The 18,852-nt window shown below is 46.4% G+C and overlaps 1 long non-coding RNA gene across 1 annotated transcript in view; it reads left to right on the top strand.

Moving 5' to 3' along the window:
• The window catches only part of LOC307215208, a 446,900-nt gene that overhangs the window by 134,611 nt on the left and 293,437 nt on the right, over positions 1–18,852 (top strand). The gene's annotated exons all lie outside the window — the stretch shown is intronic.

Raw genomic sequence — 18,852 nt, 5'->3', positions numbered from 1 at the left:
TTTTTGCAATTTAGCATGCTTATGGATGTTTTCTGATTTAGAGAGAGAGGATGGGCGAATCCATCATGTCTTAACTGCATACTTCTGTGTATATGATAGATGCATAAATATTATTACTATTATAGCTCAGGAAACTGAGTGCCTAAGCAAAAATTACTGGTTTAAAAAATCTTTCTCACTTCTATTCAGACTGGCCTTCTTCTGCTCTGCTCTAAAAGATCCCACAAGATCTTAGAAGATCTGGACACCCAATCTAGATTCACTGTTAAAAGGTAAAGGAACCCCTGACCATTAGGTCCAGTTGTGGCCGGACCTCTGACTCTGGGGTTGGGGTGCTCATCTCACTCTATAGGCCGAGGGAGCTGGCGTTTGTCCCCAGACAGCTTCCGGGTCATGTGACCAGCATGACTAAGCCGCTTCTGGCGAACCAGAGCAGCGCACAGAAACGCCGTTTACCTTCCCACCGGAGCGGTACCTATTTATCTACTTGCACTTTGACGTGCTTTCAAACTGCTAGGTTGGCAGGAGCAGGGACCGAGCAACGGGAGCTCACCCCGTCGCGGGGATTCGAACCGCCGACCTTCTGATCGGCAAGCCCTAGGCTCTGTGGTTTAACCCACAGTGCCACCCGCGTGCCTAGATTCACTGTTATGAGGAGCTAAATTTGAATAAAGGTCCTCAAGTACAACCTGCGATTTAGCCTCTATTTTATCCTCATGGAAATGGGCTCACAGCCCAGGCTCAGTTCCCCTGCATGCTCAAGTTCTGGCGAACTGTATCCTTGCTTGACACTGAGAAGGTCTATCACAGGAAAGCATTGGTTTCCTGTTTCTGAATATTTTCCAAATACAATAAGATCCTTTTCTGAGGTGCTGTCACCAGAACTGCACTCAGTATTCCAAATGCGGTTGTGCCATAGATTTGCATAACACCATTATATCAACAGTTTTATTTTCAATTCCTTTCCTAATGATCCTTAGCATGGAATTTGCCTTTCTCGGAGCCACTGCACACTGGGTCGACATCTTCATTGAGATATCCAGGACAACCCTCGAGATTGCCAGCAGTTCTCAGAGATAAAATCTTCAACAATGCCTAGTCAACATCAGGAAGGGGGGAGGTTGGGAGGCCTTAAAATATCTCCTTTTCTTGCAAGATGTTCCATATCAAAGAGATAGCTTATCAGCAAGTTGCCTGTTGCAGTGGGTTAATGAGACTCTAATCAGATGGCAGTTGTTCTGTCCTTGATGAAGAACAAATGATCAAATAAAGACTCTTTTCAAAAATTGCATCTGTCTTGGTGGCAAAGGAAACCATGAAATCAAGATTCCCAGAGTAGATTCGCCACACCTGTATTCAACAGTTGCCACTGAAAGAAGCCAACAGGTGTCTAGTTGTCTCCTGCCACTGATAGGCTCCTGTCCCAAAAGACGAAGACGAAGAAGAAGAAGAAGAAGAAGAAGAAGAAGAAGAAGAAGAAGAAGAAGAGTTTGGATTTGATATCCCGCTTTATCACTACCCAAAGGAGTCTCAAAGCAACTAACATTCTCCGTTCCCTTCCCCACAACAAACACTCTGTGAGGTGAGAGGGGCTGAGAGACTTCAGAGAAGTGTGACTGGCCCAAGGTCACCCAGCAGCTGCATGTGGAGGAGCAGGGAAGCAAACCTGGTTCCCCAGATTACGAGTCCACCCCTCTTAACCACTACACCACACTGGCTCCCAACAATAGTGATTCTTCTTTTTCTGGTTAAGAGAACTTCAATAAACAACTGCAGGGGCAGCTCAGTTGGTACAGCATGGGACTCTTAATTTCAAGCTCATGGGTTCAAGTCCCACATTGGGCTAAAGTTTCCTGCATTGCAGAGGGCTGGACAAGACAACCCTCGTGTTCCCTTCCAGCTCTACAATTCTATGAGTCTATGAGTCTACTCAAGGTTTAGACATTGATCCAACACTGACTTGCTGTCCTTTTTAAAGGAATGGGGTGTCAGGAGTTCAGCCTACAGGGTCGAGTAGGACCCTGGCAGAGACACATGCCCAACTGGCATGTTCCCTCCCTCCTGGTCAATCGTTCGAGAGCTTCAAAAGCTTTCTTTAGCCTGAACATCACAGCGACCGATGCCAACCAACACCGGCACACTTAGGGATCCGCAGAGTTTGCACACCTTGCGTGACAGACCTCAGCAACTCAGCATTTTGGCTAATCTACTTTATTTACATATAAACACACATGGAGCACTGCAACATGGCTCCCTCTTTCTCTAGCATCAGACAGAAAAGAGAAAAAAAGAACAAAGGACAATAGTCCCACTTCACGGAAACACAGTAACACAAACATCCTGTCTCCGTCACTTTCCACTCTGTGGAGTCAAAACATACACCGTCATGTGATAGACAAAAATCCCATGACTGCAGTCATGGAGCAGGAATTCTAACATCGGGTGGTCCTAGTGCACCAAGCAGTTCTGCTCCTTAGTGAGCAATTTAGCACTCAACTCAAAAGCAGTACCTGTTCCATCTGCTCCTGCTTCGCTTGGCTTCTCCAGGACCTAAGTGGTTCCAAGCAGTAGTGGCTGTTGCCCACTGCAACTGGTAGGGCAAAAGGCTGTGAGCCCAACAGGAGTGGGTACCAAAACCAATGACAGGCAGAGCCAGCTAATTCTAGTTTTGTCGGCATCCTCCTCTCTGCTGAGTGCCATGAGGGCAGCTGAGGTGGGTGCACTATATTTAAGTGACGGCGTTGCAACGGCACAATGGCACTTTCCCCCCTGGTGCCATTGGGCCCGCCCTCACTTAAATATAGTGCACCTACCTCACAGAACACCAATTCCACAAATTCCTACAAACTACCCCAGGGACGCAGGTGGCGCTGTGGGTTAAAGCCTCAGCGCCTAGGGCTTGCCGATCGAAAGGTCGGCGGTTCGAATCCCTGCGGCGGGGTGCGCTCCTGCTGCTCGGTCCCAGCGCCTGCCAACCTAGCAGTTCGAAAGCACCTCCGGGTGCAAGTAGATAAATAGGGACCGCTTACCAGCGGGAAGGTAAACGGCGTTTCCGTGTGCGGCTCTGGCTCTGGCTCTGGCTCTGGCCAGAGCAGCGATGTCACGCTGGCCACGTGACCCGGAAGTGTCTCCGGACAGCACTGGCCCCTGGCCTCTTAAGTGAGATGGGCGCACAACCCCAGAGTCTGTCAAGACTGGCCCGTACGGGCAGGGGTACCTTTACCTTTACTTACCCCAGATTATCTCGTGGGGGACTTGTGTGAGGGAAAACTTAATAATTTGGAGTCTCAGGCAGGATTTGATCAAATAAACGAGAATGATTTTAGTAAATAAAGGAAGTTTATGACACAAAGTGGGTAAAACCTAAGATACTTCAGATTATAATGTTATTTCACTTCAGTTCTTTCTCAGTTGCTGCCACTTAATACTTTGATTCTTAAACAAGATGGTACTTCCTGTCAATTACACACCCCTTAGACAATCCTACTCCTGAGGTACTCCAAGTAACAAACCCAAGGGATATCCACACCCCTCTTAACTGGTTTGGGAGTCTTCTCTTTCTGTAGAAGAATCTCTCCCCTCCTGGCAGGAATGAGACCTAAGTAGACTGTATCCTCACAGCTTCTACTTCTCCTGGCTAAGCCTCAGCCTCCCAGTTAATTCCTGGCCTATTACTCTTACAGGACGGCACACACGGTCCTTCACACTTAGCTCAGAGACTCCTTTCTCTAGCTTGCGATATATTCCTCAGAGTGGATGTTTCTACCCAGAACCAACTCTCTCTCCTCTCACTCCTTATCTCCCAACCTGACTCCTAACCTATCTCCCTACCTATTCTCCCAACCTCTATCCCAACCTACCAACTGTCTCTCCAAAACCTTTCCTTTTCAACTCCCTCTCCTGGAACCCCAGCCAATCATAAGCTGCCATTCGTTAACCGTTTGCTGGCAGGGAAAAAGAAAACACTTGTTGACCCAACCTGCCCAGCAAAAACAAACTTTTCCGTCACAGCAACAAAGAGAGTAAGGAGGGCGAAACTGGCAGGCAAAGCCTTCCCACAGGCTGGTTGTATTTACTTTTCTTAAAGAACAAGAAAATGGACTACCCAAGCATAGATCTCAAGCTGTTTCCTCGAGTCGTGCCCTAACAGATTCATTGCGGCGAACAGCTTTGTAGCTTGGATTCCATTTACTCAGATGCATGAAATGTTCTCCTCAGTCGTACACAAGACTGCAAACTGTGCCACAACCGGGACCTCTCCCTGCCGCTCATGAACAACGTTCACAGTGGGCCTCATGATTGTGCAATCACCAATACTTGCTCCTTGGACAACGGCATAGTGGTGGCCAGTGCTTTTTTTCTGGGGGGGACACAGGGGTACGCATACCCCTAAACATTTTGTGAATCTAAGTTTGGCCTCATTGAGGGGCAGTATTTCAATATGAGTAGGAAAAGAAGAGTACCCCTAAACATTTTTTTAGGGGGGGAAGCACTGGTGGTACCCCCCCTCTCTCTCCTCAAATCCTTCTTCAACCCCCAACTTTTTTCCGGGGAGAGGGGGCACCTCTTAGGCCTCATCACCAAGAGAACCAACTAAATTGATCCAAAGGATGAAAATGCTTTAAATAAATATGGGGAGGGTTGTTCCAAAGCTTCCCTCTGTTTTCATGCATTTCAGTAGCGAGGAGATTGAAGAGCCCTTTTCCTGTCTTTGAGCTTGGGAGAGAAGCCAAAGCTTTGTAGTAGAGAATCTGCTTGGTCTCAAGGAGGTCCCAGGTTAAGAATAAGAATTTATTTATACCCCGCCCATCTGGCTGGGTTTCCCCAGCCACTCTGGGAGGCTTCCAACAAAAGATCAAAAATACATTAAAACATCAGTCATGAAAAACTTCCCTATTAAAAACTCCAATCCCCAAGCTTGGAAAAACTATTTGTTGAAACCCTGGAGAGATGCTGCCAGACGCTGTAGTCCTGGAGTTCCCAGAGAGATGACAAACCCAGAACTACAGCTTATGGGAACTGACTGGTTGCCAGAATCCATTGCTTCGAGTTTCAGAGAAGTGGGAGCCAAACTCTAGCACTGTCACCTGTTGTGCATGTTTGTGTTGGTGCTGACCTTTAAAGACCTAAACGGCGAAGGAGCGTCTCCACCCCCATCATTCTACCTGGACACTGAGGTCCAGCACCAAGGGCCTGTAGATTTATTGCCCAGATAGGCCTGGCGTCCGGCCCGTTTTCAACGCTGCACCTCTGCATTCCAAAGCTCTGAGCAAAAGCAGAGTCCGACAGCGGTCAGAGAAATCAGAATCAGAATAGAACAAAGGACTGAGACTCTTGGAAGTGATGCAGAGTCTCTCCCCACCCCACACTAGGCAGGACGTACACTCTGAGCTGTTTAACCCTGTAAGCTTCGGTTCTCCTCACAGGGCCTTCTGGCGGTACCCTCACTGCGAGAAGCCAAGTTACAGGGAACCAGGCAGAGGGCCTTCTCAGTAATGGCACCCTCCCTGTGGAACGCCCTCCCACTAGATGTCAAAGAGAACAACAACTACCAGACTTTTAGAAGACGTCTGAAGGCAGCCCTGTTTAAGGAAGCTTTTAATGTTTGATGCATTACTGTATTTTAATATTTTGTTGGAAGCCGCCCAGAGTGGCTGGGGAAGCCCAGCCAGATGGGCAGAGTATACATAATAAATTGTTGTTGTTGTTGTTGTTGTTATTTGTGTTCTTTGACTGATAACAAGAGCCAGTTTTTCCTATCTAGTTCTCTCTGTGTAGTCCCCTACCAGACATTGTCGAGCAAGGGGAAGCTCATCTCATTGGCCTGACATGCTTGGAAGATGAAGGCCTGGGATCTATCTGCATCCTGATGGTGCAGAATGGCCCCTGAAGACCCTTTGAAACCTGCCCCAGCAGCACCATCTGATTGAGAGGACAATACTTTCGTGAGGTTTAGCTGCCCCAAGTGGCTCATTGGAAGCAAATGGGAATAGTCTATGGCCCGTATCAAATGGGGTGTTAAAATATAGAGGATGCTTCAGGATCTCTCTTTGTACGTGAAAGTTGCAAGACTCAGACAACAGAGACCCAGGGCTGCCGTACTTAACTGTCACCCTTGGCAGCATCAATGTGTCAAGAAATGGTGTTTGTTTCTTTGAAATGTGCTCCCATAAAACTGAGGCTAAATTTAAACACGGTGTGTTAAAACCGATGGGATTCCATCTGGGAAATCATTGAGTCCTCGTTGCCTTTGGGGCTGGCGGCAGAGCAAAGTCATTACAATATGACGCTCAAATGGCATGTTTGGGAAGCCTCTGAGATGGCTTGGATTTGGATTTGATATCCCGCCTTTCACTCCCTTTAAGGAGTCTCAAAGTGGCTAACATTCTCCTTTCCCTTCCTCTCCCACAACAAACACTCTGTGTGGTGAGTGGGGCTGAGAGACTTCAGAGAAGTGTGACTGGCCCAAGGTCACCCAGCAGCTGCATGTGGAGGAGCGGAGATGCGAACCCGGTTCCCCAGATTACGAGACTACCGCTCTTAACCACTACACCACACTGGCTCTCGATGGGCAGAAATAACAATGGTAAAGGAAATTTAGCAGCTGGCAGAGCATGCCAGACACACATTTCACGCGTGAAATCCTAACCCTATCGATTCGGTGGAAACCAGCTTTGGAAAGGGCTTCGATCCGACGTCACCATCTGCTGACAGATGCTGGGCTTTGCCTTTTCCAAAAAGTAAGGAGGACACATGACAATAGTGTTCCATGTGATGCTTCTCATAGCTGACAGTGTGCCAGCAATAAAAATATCCCCAGGCTCCCTGAAAAAGCAGCTGAAATGGAAACACTTTACATCTCCCCACCAACCTCCACTATGAACAGTTCTGGATGTTGCAACTTCCAAGGGCTCTGGAGGCAGGAAGTACGAGTGACCAGGGCAGTCAGCGATGGAGGGGCAATGTCACCCACCTGGTCTTCCACAGCAGCAGAATCACTGCCACTTATGAGGAGGGAGGGAGGAGTTCGGAGGTCGGGCACATCGGCAGAGCCAATCCATGGCTCCCTAAATTGCAAGTGAGGGCAAGGGGTTATCTGGATCACGACCCAGTGTTGGGGGAGAGGTCAAGCTTAAATCCCCTCTCCTCTCCCAGCTAGCATTGCAATTCTTACTGGGAGCCCTTTGCTAGCAGTTTGGTTCATTTTAAAAAAGCAAAAACCAGAAAACCATCAATTAAAGGAATGAATGCAAAGGTAATATCATCTCTGACTTCTCTGATCATTTTAATTGGAGATTAGAGCAAGGCTTGAACCTGTGAGACAGGGACCTTTCCCCCCACTGTTACTGAGCAGTTTTGAGCCAGGTTAATTCATAAAGCTTCTTACGAATTAATAAATTATGTGCAGAATTATGTGCAGAAACAAAACTTTCCTTCAATGAGGAACCTCAGGCCGAGGAGAAGCTCCCTTCCGGGGCCCTATATCTGGCCATTGAGAGCTTCCTTCCCCAAGAGCATTCCCTCTTCCCTGGTCATATTCTCTCTCCCCAGGCTACTGCCCTCGCCAATTTATCTTCAAACACTCTTTGAGTGTTTCAGCCTCGTTGGAATGTGTCCTCGAACTCTGACCATGCCTTTGGTTAGCCTGAACAAAGGAAAGATAGGCGAGTGAGTAGAAACTAGCCTACTGTACAAAGGTAGACCTTGCATTTGTTGTTCCACCCTCTCTTGCCATTGGACATAATAATAACCCCTGGATGATTAAGTCCAGGCAAAGGCAACTATGGGGTGTGGCGCTCATCTCACTTCCAGGCCAAGGGAGCCAGCGTTTGTCCACAGACAGCTTTCCAAGTCATGTGGCCAGCATGGCTAAACCGCTTCTGGCACAATGGAACACCGTGACGGAAACCAGAGTGGATGGAAATGCCATTTACCTTCCCACCACAGCAGTACCTATTTATCTACTTGCGCTGGCATGCTTTCGAACTGCTGGGTTGGCAGGATATATACCTATACCCCGCCCATCTGGCTGGGCCTCCCCAGCCACTCTGGGCAGCTCCCAACAGAATATTAAAACACAATAAAACATTCAACATTAAAAACTTCCATAAACAGGGTTGCCTTCAGATGTTTTCTAAAAGTCAGGTGGTTTTGTATTTCCTTGACATCTGATGGGAGGGCGTTCCACAGGGTGGGCACCATTACCGAGAAGACCCTCAACTTGGTTCCCTGTGACCTCACTTCTTGCAGTGGGGGAACCACCAGAAGGCCCTCGGAGCTGGACCTCATTGCCTGGGCTGAACAATAGGGGTGGAGACACTCCTTCAAGTATGCTGGGCTGAGGCCATTTAGGGCTTTAAAAGTCAGCACCAACACTTTGAATTGTGCTCAGAAATGTACTGGGAGCCAACGTGGGTCTTTCAGGACCGGTGTTATATGGTCTTGGTGGCCACTCCCAGTCACCAGTCTAGCTGCCGCGTTCTAGATTAGTTGTAGTTTCTGGGTCACCTTCAAAGGCAGCTCCATGTAGAGCACATTGCAGTAGTCCAAGTGGGAGATAACTAGAGCATGCACCACTCTGGCAAGACAGTCCACAGGCAGGTAGGGTCTCAGCCTGTGTACTAGGTGGAGCTGATAGACAGCTGCCCTGGACACAGAATTGACTCCTCCCAACCACAGCTATGTGGCCCACTCAGCCACCTAACTTTGCTCACAGGAGAATGCCAACCTTGGTTTGAAGAAAGTTACTCACCTTCATCATACATCATGTGTGGGAAACACTTGTCCCCCAAATGTTTTGACCTACATCTAGTCGGAGTTGTACTGCAGCAACACCTCAAGCATCAAAGATTCCCCACACCTGTTGTAGGTGATCTGGAAAGGATTCATTGAGTAAGTTTCAGAGGTGCCTGTGTGAATTCACAAGCCCTGAGCAGCTCTCTCATCTCCACAATATCCATCATAGTGCATCACACTATGAAAGCGCACAGGAAAATACGAGCAAGCAAGATCTATGCAGCTATTACAATAAATCTTTCTGGGTTTGTTTTGGAAAATCACCTTTAAATTGATGGATTGCGTCTTTTACCAAAAAAAAAAAAAAACAAGTCACAATTTAGGCAGGTGTGCCATAGATGACGTCTGGAATGACATTTGTGTTAACTTCCGCTGGATGGAGATCTGGGTGCCATTAGCATAAGATAAGAGTGTCATCCTAATCTGGTAGATTTATCGCGAGTGAACAGAGTGTTGACAATATGTAATGAATCTAAAGTCTGCTGCTTGCCATCAGTAGCACTCAGACAGGGATACTTCTGCATGGCTGATTGGTGTATATTATACCATCTGGATTGACCAGCTGGTTTCGAGTAATTATCGGAGACCATCTGGGAATGAAGTGAGCCCAGTGCATTTTGAACAGCGTTTTGATCACATGCAAGAGGATGGGTCAAGAGCAACCAGAATCTGTAGGTAAATAAATAATGGCACCTGGTGAAAAATGCAGGCCTTGGCAGAATATAATATTGTCATGAGCTCAGAGTTAGATGTTCAACCCTGTGATCTTATAATTGTAAAGTGGGATTCTCTGAGGGTGGGAGGCAGACGCTCCAAGTGTCCCTATTTTCCAGGGATAGTCCCAGATTTACAGAAGCTGTCCCAGTTTCTTGTTTGATTCTGGAATGTCCTGCTTTTCCTTAAAGGTAAAGGTAAAGGGACCCCTGACCATTAGGTCCAGTCGTGGCCGACTCTGGGGTTGCAGCGCTCATTTTGCTTTATTGGCTGAGGGAGCCGGCATGCAGCTTCCGGGTCATGTGGCCAGCATGACTAAGCCACTTCTGGCAAACAAGAGCAGTGCACAGAAATGCCATTTACCTTCCCGCTGGAGCGGTACCTATTTATCTACTTGCACTTTAACGTGCTTTTGAACTGCTAGGTTGGCAGGAGCAGGGACCTTAGGATGTCTCTATTTTCACTGGAGAAATGTTGAAGGGTATGGAGTTATCCAGCCCCCAAGCCAAGGAGATAAGTAACTATACAACCTTTAGAAGACATCTGAAGGCAGCCCTGTATAGGAAAGATTTCTTTTAATGTTTAAAGTTTTATTATGTTTTTATATATGTTGGAGGTCACCCAGAGTGGCTGGGGCAACCCCGTAAGATGGGTGGGGTATTAATTATAAAATTGTTGTTGTTGTAGAATAGGACGTCTCTATTTGCATCGGATAAATGTTGGAGGGTATGGGGAGGATTGGTTAAAATGGTCAAACTGTTGGGATGCGTCCAAGGAAACGGGGGCAATTGGCCGGCCCCCAGCTGGCTCCAGCCCACCGGCCAGCAGCCGGATGATCTCTGATCCTTGGATCAGCATGTAACTGTGACTCGAGCCTCATAAACCTTCAGAGGCTGAGCATGCAAGTCAGCAGAGAAAATAACTCTTCGCAACAGAAGGGCAGATAGATAGGGGCTGTTTTATTCAGCACCAGGACAAAGGGAAAAACATGTCTTCTCCCCTTCGTGTCCAAGCAAGCGACATAAGCAGAAAGCTATACACAAATGGAAGTTCCCAGCAAGCTGTGCTGTGCTGGAGTGTAAACAGGCATGTGACAGACAACAGTCATGCCTGTTCCTCTTAAGGTGGAACGGAATATCTTAACACAAACCAGTTTCTTTGTTAGGGAAAGAGCCTAGCCAGGTCTGCTTTGTAAACTAGGGCGGTGAGTTCTCACAGAAATGAAATAGCTGCATGCCATTGTGGCATGCCTTTCTTCCCTTGTTCCTGGGATGAAAATTGATATCATCAAAGTATCTGCGTGCAAAAGAACAACAGAGACAGGTAGGACTGGAGCTTGAAAAGAGCCTTGGAGGCCCGACTCACTCTCTATGCCGAATCCAAACCTACAGTTTCAGAGGCACGCTTAGAAACCTAATGAGGATATGTTGATTCTGTGAGCTTTCCATTTTATGCTCAGCCTGTGTAACAGATAAATAAACCTTACATCAAAGTAATGTCATAGGAAGTTGCTTCATTCAGAGTCGGATCGTTCGCCCATTTAGCTCAGATACTGGCAGTGTCTCTTCAAGTTTCCAGATAGGAGTTCTCCAGAGCCCTATGAGGAGATGTCAGGGGTTGAACCTGGGACATTGTACATGCCAAGGAAACGCTCTGCCTCTGAGCTACAGCCCTTAACATCTCTCCTTACCCTGTTCTCCATCTTCTCACAACAAGGTGACTAAACACTCTAGAAGCCTGCCTAATGTCCTGAGGTCGACGGGGTGTTAGCGATGACTCACACACATGGCTGCCTGCCTTTAACAGTGTATAAGTGCAGGGACATTAAATTACTTCTGTCAAACAGCGACGTTTGGCAAGATACTGGTGGAAACATTATAGTTCCGGAAACAGACAAATTCCTCCTGGGGAAATTCTGACACCTGCTGGAACAGCTTAAGAAAAATCCAGTCAGCTAGCAGGATGGAATGGGGTCATACAACTCTGGCTAAATGTGACTTGCAATGAAAATTAATATACCACGAGTTTGGCAGAGAGTCTATTGTGTTGTTGTTGTTTAGTTGTTTAGTCGTGTCCAACTCTTCATGACCCCATGGACCAGAGCACGCCAGGCACTCCTGTCTTCCACTGCCTCCCGCAGTTTGGTCAGAGTCATGCTGGTAGCTTTAAGAACACTGTCCAACCATCTCGTCCTCTGTCATCCCCTTCTCCTTGTGCCCTCAATCTTTCCCAACATCAAGGTCTTTGCCAGGGAGTCTTCTCTTCTCATAAGGTGGGCAAAATATTGGAGTCTCAGCTTCAGGATCTGTCCTTACAGTGAGCACTCAGGGCTGATTTCCTTCAGAATGGAGAGGTTTGATCTTCTTGCAGTCCATGGGACTCTCAAGAGTCTCCTCCAGCACCATAATTCAAAAGCATGGTGCTGGAGGAGACTCTTGAGAGTCCCATGGACTGCAAGAAGATCAAACCTATCCATTTGATCTTCTATTGTCTATTGTGTAAATTATTATTAATCAAATTGTTGCTAGCATCCATTTGTCTCGGATGACAATGGAGGAGTGCAACTTTGGGAGTGAAGTCAAGCTGTTGAGAGGTTACAGTGCCAGCTGTGGCTCTGGAGACAATACAGCAGGGACATGTTTTGTTGCAGATGAGGCAGATGAAGGCGTCCAGTTGTGCTGCTGCAGATGCACTATGGTGTTTTTTCTCTCTGCACTTCTTCCAGCGGTCATTCCTCCTCTGGTCACCACCATGGATTAATGACCTGACTTTTTCCAGTCACTACAAAGGATTCCCACACGAAGAAGAAGAAGAAGAGTGTGAATTTGACATCCTGCTTTATCACTACCCTAAGGAATCTCAAAGTGGCTAACATTCTCCTTTCCCTTCCTCCCCCACAACAAACACTCTGTGAGGTGAGTGGGGCTGAGAGACTTCAGAGAAGCGTGACTGGCCCAAGGTCACCCAGCAGCTGCACGTGGAGGAGCGGAGACGTGAACCCGGTTCCCCAGATTACGAGACTACCGCTCTTAACCACTACACCACACTGGCTCTCCACGGTGGGGTTAATGTTGCCAGCCTTCACATCATGTTTTCAGACCACCACTGATGATCTTTTAACTCTTTCTGAAAGAAAGAAAGAAAGAAAGAAAGAGAAAGAAAATCTGACATAAACTCAGTTGAAATTAGTAAAAATTGACATAGACACAGCAGCTGAAATCTGGTTAATGCTGTGAATCTCTCCCTCCTAGGCTCAGGTTATAATATATGCAACAATTATTATTATTATTATTATTATTATTATTATTATTATTATTATTATTATATTTATTTATTTATTTATTTATTTATTTGCACCCCACTCATCTAGCCGGGTTTCCCCAGCCACTCTGGGTGGCTTCCAACAAAGACCAAAAATACATTAAAATGTCACACATTAAAAACTTCCCTAAACAGGGCTGCCTTCAGATGTCTTCTAAATGTCAGATAGTTGTTTATCTCTTTGACATCTGATGGGAGGGCGTTCCACAGGGTGGGCCCCACTTCCGAGAAGGCCCTCTGCCTGGTTCCCTGTAGCTTTGCTTCTCACAGTGAGGGAACCGCCAGAAGGCCCTCGGCGCTGGACCTCAGTGTCTGGGCTGAACAATAGGGGTGGAGACGCTCCTTCAGGTATACTGGGCTGAGGCCGTTTAGTGCTTTAAAGGTCAGCATCAACACTTTGAATTGTGCTCGGAAACGTACTCTGAGCCAATGTAGGTCTTTCAGGACCAGTGTTATATGGTCTCGGCAGCTGCTCCCAGCCACCAGTCTAGCTGCCGCATTCTGAATTAGTTGTAGTTTCCTGGTCACCTTCAAAGGTAGCCCCACATAGAGTGCATTGCAGTAGTCCAAGCGGGAGATAACTAGAGCATGCAGCACTCTGGCGAGACAGTCTGCTGTGCAACTAAACCATATATCTTAAAGACACCACAATCTCTGCTGCACCTCATTTCCAAAGGGAAACACAAGCCCTGTGTAAGCACCTGGAAACTCACACCACTTGGAGATTGGGGTGGCATGCAACAATATCCACATTCTTTTATTTTTAAGGATTTGGGACAAAACTATTTTCATGCTCTTGAAATTCTCTTTGACGCCCCCTCCAAAGCACTCCATTTCCACAAACAAAGCAGGTACGTGTGGGAGCCATTTGGGCAAACAGCAAACCAGGAGAGGTGATTGCTTATGCAACCTCAAGGCTCAAATAACCATGAGGCTGTGTAACTGCGAGTGGGACTTGCGTACCTGAAATCTGCCAGGGCTTTAGCAAAGCTGGGCACTGTATGATGTTAAAGAAAATGCTGTGCAGATGGAACCAGCCAAAATTCCAGTTGGCAGCTGGATTTTCCAGGGAAATAAGATGTGCAAATATCAGCAAATGAATCTGCAAAATGGAATTCCTCTTGTGGGCTTTACATGGGCCTGATTAAAACTGCAAATGTAGGAACTGGCAGGCTTTCATCTTAGTGGGGGGAAAATATGGAGAACAAGACAGAGGGCTTCATTGGCAAAGCCTCCAGCATCTGGTATGTGCCAATTAAGACTTTAAAGATAGCTCAGCAGGTGTCTGAAACAGAACTATGTAAAGATTAAATATGCTGGCAAACCCAACTGTGTTTTATTGAGCTCCACATTCCCCCATCCTTCCTGTGTTTAGGCAGCTGACAACTACATCCGGTAGTTTTGCTTTGTCTTATTGCCTGGAAGTACTTTGGATTTCATAAATCATGCAGTGAATCAGGGTAGGCCTGTAGGCACACATGCAGAATGAGCAAGAGGAGTCCCAAGTGTAGCAAGGCTGCCTTGCCCCATTTTGAAGTGACATAAGAGATCTCATTCATTAAAACACTCAAATCCAGAGTTTAAAACTATCTAACTGCACAACTACCAGTATCATACAATCCAACATTCCTCAGATGAAAAAAGGGGGATTTCTCACTCTCCCCACACAGACACACTGACCATCCCTGACCCCCCATTTTATGTCCCTCCACCCCACAGACCATTTCCTATCTGAAAATGGCGAGTGCCACCACTAATGGCACACACACCCTCCACTGTCCTGAGAAAATCCCTTAATCCCAATTCTATTTATTTAAATATTTTGGTAGATTTAAAAATAATAATGGCTGATTTACAAAATTTAATTATATGGTAGATTTACAAAAAAGAAAAACACACAGTAACAAAGAGTTGTTTTGACAGTGGAATGGTCTACCCTTCGGGAGGTTGTGGTCTCTCCTTCCTTGGAGGTTTTTAAGCAGAGGTTGGGTGGCCATCTGTCATGGATGCTTGAGCTGAGATTCCTGCATTGCAAGGGGTTGGCCTAGATGACCCTTGTGGCCCCTTCCAACTTTACGCTTCCAAGAAATTTTAGAAAGGGGCAAGATTAGACATGGATGCACAAAGCATCTTTATTTTTAAAAAATCAAGACTCCTTTGTGCTCCCCTTCGCTCCCCCTTTCTTCCCACCCAGGGTAGCCCTGCCCCCTGGCTGCCCCTCAGAGCCCGCAGTGGCAGCCATGGAAAGGCAATGGGGTGCTCCTTCTCAGCTGCCACAGCTGCCATCATACAGAACAAGCACCTGCTATGTTGGAAATGTAATGAGATTGAAGGTACATTCTTTCACCTTTGGTGGACATGCCCAAGGATTAAGACATTCTGGGAGATGATTTATAACGAAATGAAAAAGGTATTCAAATATACCTTCCTGAAGAAACCAGAGGCCTTTCTCCTGGGCATGGTCGGCCAATTGGTGCCAAAGAAGGATAGAACATTTTTTATGTATGCAACAACAGCAGCAAGAATACTCATCGCGAAGTATTGGAAGACACAAGATTTACCCACCCGGGAAGAATGGCAGATGAAGTTGATGGACTATATGGAACTGGCGGAAATGACTGGCAGAATCTGAGACCAGGCAGAAGAGTCAGTGGAAGAATACTGGAAAAAGTTTAAAGATTATTTACGGAAATACTGTAAAATTAATGAATGCTAGAAAAATGTTGGAATGAAGTTATATGGCTTTAGTAGAAATGTTATAAGGAATTAAGTATACCGTATTTTTCGCCCTATAGGACGCACCGGCCCATAGGACGCACCTAGTTTTTTTGGGGGGAAATCAAGGAAATTTTTTTTATTTCCCCCCCAGGTTTGCGCAGCCATCCCCAAGCTTGAAGAGGGAGACGGAGCGCTCCGTCTCCCTCTTCTGCCTTCAGGGACAGCCTCTCTAGCCTCCGTGGGGCAGCGGCTTACCCTGCTGTCCCCGGAGCTTGTGGGACCGCCAGCCTCCAAACCAGGTCGGGGAATAGCGGGATGGCAGCGCTTCACCTCCCTGCTGTCCCCCGAACTTGTGGGGCTGCCCAATATCTGCACCAATCGGGATGCAGGCTGCTATCCGCAAGCCTGGAGAGCCCGCAGGGCTCCCCAGGCTTGCGGATAGCTTCCTGAAGCCTGGAGAGCGAGAGGGGTCCCTACGCACCGACCCCTGTCGCTCTCCAGGCTTCAGCGAAAGCCTGCATTCGCCCCATAGGACGCACACACATTTCCCCTTCATTTTTGGAGGGGAAAAAGTGCGTCCTATAGGGCGAAAAATACGGTAAATAGATTAATAGAGTACTAAAGGAAAAAATAAGGTTAGAATGTGCTAAGATAAATATAGGATAGAAAACAGAGGAAGATGGAAAGGAATTGCTGAAACAATTAACAGAAGTGGAATACAAAAAGGGAGGTGTGAGGAGGTCGCAGAAATAAGTGAATGAAAGATAAGATATTGAAATTATTTGATGTGTTTTAAACTGTTTTTGTTTTGTTTTGTTAGTTTAATGTGTTAGTGTTATGTAGTGTTTTTGTATTGTATTGTATTGTTCTTTTTTGTAGTGTTTAAATTGTTGGAAAAGTAATAAATATTATTTTCAGAACAAGCACCTGCTTATCCTCCTCCCCCAAACTTAGCACTGGCAGCACTGGAAGGGGAAATAGAGACATTCCAGGATCAAATCCGAGGCCGGGATAGCTTTTGTGAAAACCAGGACTGGCACTGGAGAATCAGGATACCCTGGCTTACCCTGTTGGAAACAAAACAACAACACCGCAAACTGGCATATAAGTATAAATCCAAATTTACTAGAATAATAGCTAGAATAGAGATAGACTTGTAACCATTCAAGCAACAAACATACAGTGGTACCTCGGGTTACATACGCTTCAGGTTACATATGCTTCAGGGTACAGACTCCGCTAACCCAGAAATAGTACCTCGGGTTAAGAATTTTGCTTCAGGATGAGAACAGAAATCATGCTCCAGCGGTGCAGCAGCAGCGGGAGGCCCCATTAGTTAAAGTCGTGCTTCAGGTTAAGAACAGTTTCAGGTTAAGTACGGACCTCCAGAATGAATTAAGTATTTAACCCAAGGTACCACTGTACTAAGGGGCCATGTGCAAAACAAAGCCTAGAGATACTGGAAACATGGAGTGGATAAATGTACAACTGTATCTTAACAAGTTACATGTGCAATAAATGTTATACAGACTGGACATGGCACCTTAGTATGTTATATAAATTTGGTTATATACTTATAAGCCAGTTTGTGGTGGTGTTGTTTTCTTGTATTATTATTACTGTCACCACGTTTGATACTTTATGTATATACTTTACCCTGTTGGCACCACTTTCCATTCAGAATTGAGGGCTTGTCTATGATTCAGCTTGCCCTGTGCCTAGAAAGCACAAGTTTGGATGGTTTTCCGTTTTCGCCACTGCTTTCCCCAGGAAAAGCTGCTCTTTAATGCTGAATTGGAGCAAATGTCAATCAGCACAAAACCCGGTTGATGTTTCCTCCATTTCCGATTTAAAGATGTGATCTCTCCTGGGGTAAAGCAGTGGGGCAAAAGGAAGTCTGGATGAGCCCCCAAGTGAGGCCATTACTCACTTTGTGCCATCGAGTTTGATGGGAAATAAATTCAAATAACTTTGGCTGGAGAAATGCCCTTTGTTTTAGTGTTCTCATCTAAAACAACAACAACACTGCCATTGGTTAAACTGTCTTTATAATCAAGGGCTCTTTTGGGGGCCAAAGGCAAGATGAATGGCATTATAAATATAAACAAGCCACGAAAAGTGCAAAGAAAATGGATGGTTTGTGAACCGAAAAGGAACGCTCCCCTATCTCCCTCCCTGCTTGCCCACTCATTCAGTTTTAATGCATTTTTGTCCCGACTTATCAGTCCTTCCCTCCACCTTTTACCTCTTTCCCCAAATAAAAATGCAGGCAATCACAGCAAAAAGAGGTCTTTGTAGGGCAAGCTATTGAAATGCCATTATTGTCGGAGATAACCTTACAGCCTCGAACACAATGTGCCCGGCTAAATGGCTTGATTACATAAAAGGATTCATGTTGACAAGCAGGAAAGCGGGGTGCAAATATAGCAGGCCAGTCGAGAGGGAAATGGGGCATATCTTGACAAATGGAAGCCTTCGAGATTGTCTGCCTCAACCCTCTAAATCATCTGGGGCCTTTAAAATGAGCAGAGGAATATCAGAAGTAGTGGGGGCAGGTGGGGAATCTGTGACTCTTTTCACAGCTCCCGAGAAGAATACAGAATCACCTTATTGGGGGGACAGCATCTAAGATAGACTGCCTCTGATTTTGGAGGGTTCAATTAGTTGTCTTGGAAAGTAGCTGTTGATATAGACTTATCTTCTGTAGGTTGTTGTTGTTGTTTAGTCGTTTAGTCGTGTCCGACTCTTCGTGACCCCATGGACCAGAGAACGCCAGGCACTCCTGTCCTCCACTGCCCCCCGCAGCTTGGTCAGACTCATGCTGGTAACCTCGAAAACACTATCCAACCATCTCGTCCTCTGTCGCCCCCTTCTCCTTGTGCCCTCCATCTTTCCCAACATCAGGGTCTTCTCCAGGGAGTCTTCTCTTCTCATGAGGTGGCCAAAGTACTGGAGCCTCAGCTTCACAATCTGTCCTTCCAGTGAGCACTCAGGGCTGATTTCCTTCAGAATGGAGAGGTTTGATCTTCTTGCAGTCCATGGGACTCTCAAGAGTCTCCTCCAGCACCATAATTCAAAAGCATCAATTCTTCGGCGATCAGCCTTCTTTATGGTCCAGCTCTCACTTCCATACATCACTACTGGGAAAACCATAGCTTTAACTATACGGACCTTTGTTGGCAAGGTGATGTCTCTACTTCTCAAGATGCTGTCTAGGCCTGTCATTGCCCTTCTCCCAAGAAGCAGGCGTCTTTTAATTTCGTGGCTGCTGTCACCATCTGCAGTGATCATGGAGCCCAAGAA

This window comes from Podarcis cretensis (genome assembly GCF_951804945.1).
Source record: "Podarcis cretensis genome assembly, chromosome: 4".
In the NCBI taxonomy this organism is placed as follows: domain Eukaryota; kingdom Metazoa; phylum Chordata; class Lepidosauria; order Squamata; family Lacertidae; genus Podarcis; species Podarcis cretensis.
Note: the sequence above shows the minus strand (reverse complement) of the source record. Positions and strands in the feature narration are given on the sequence as shown.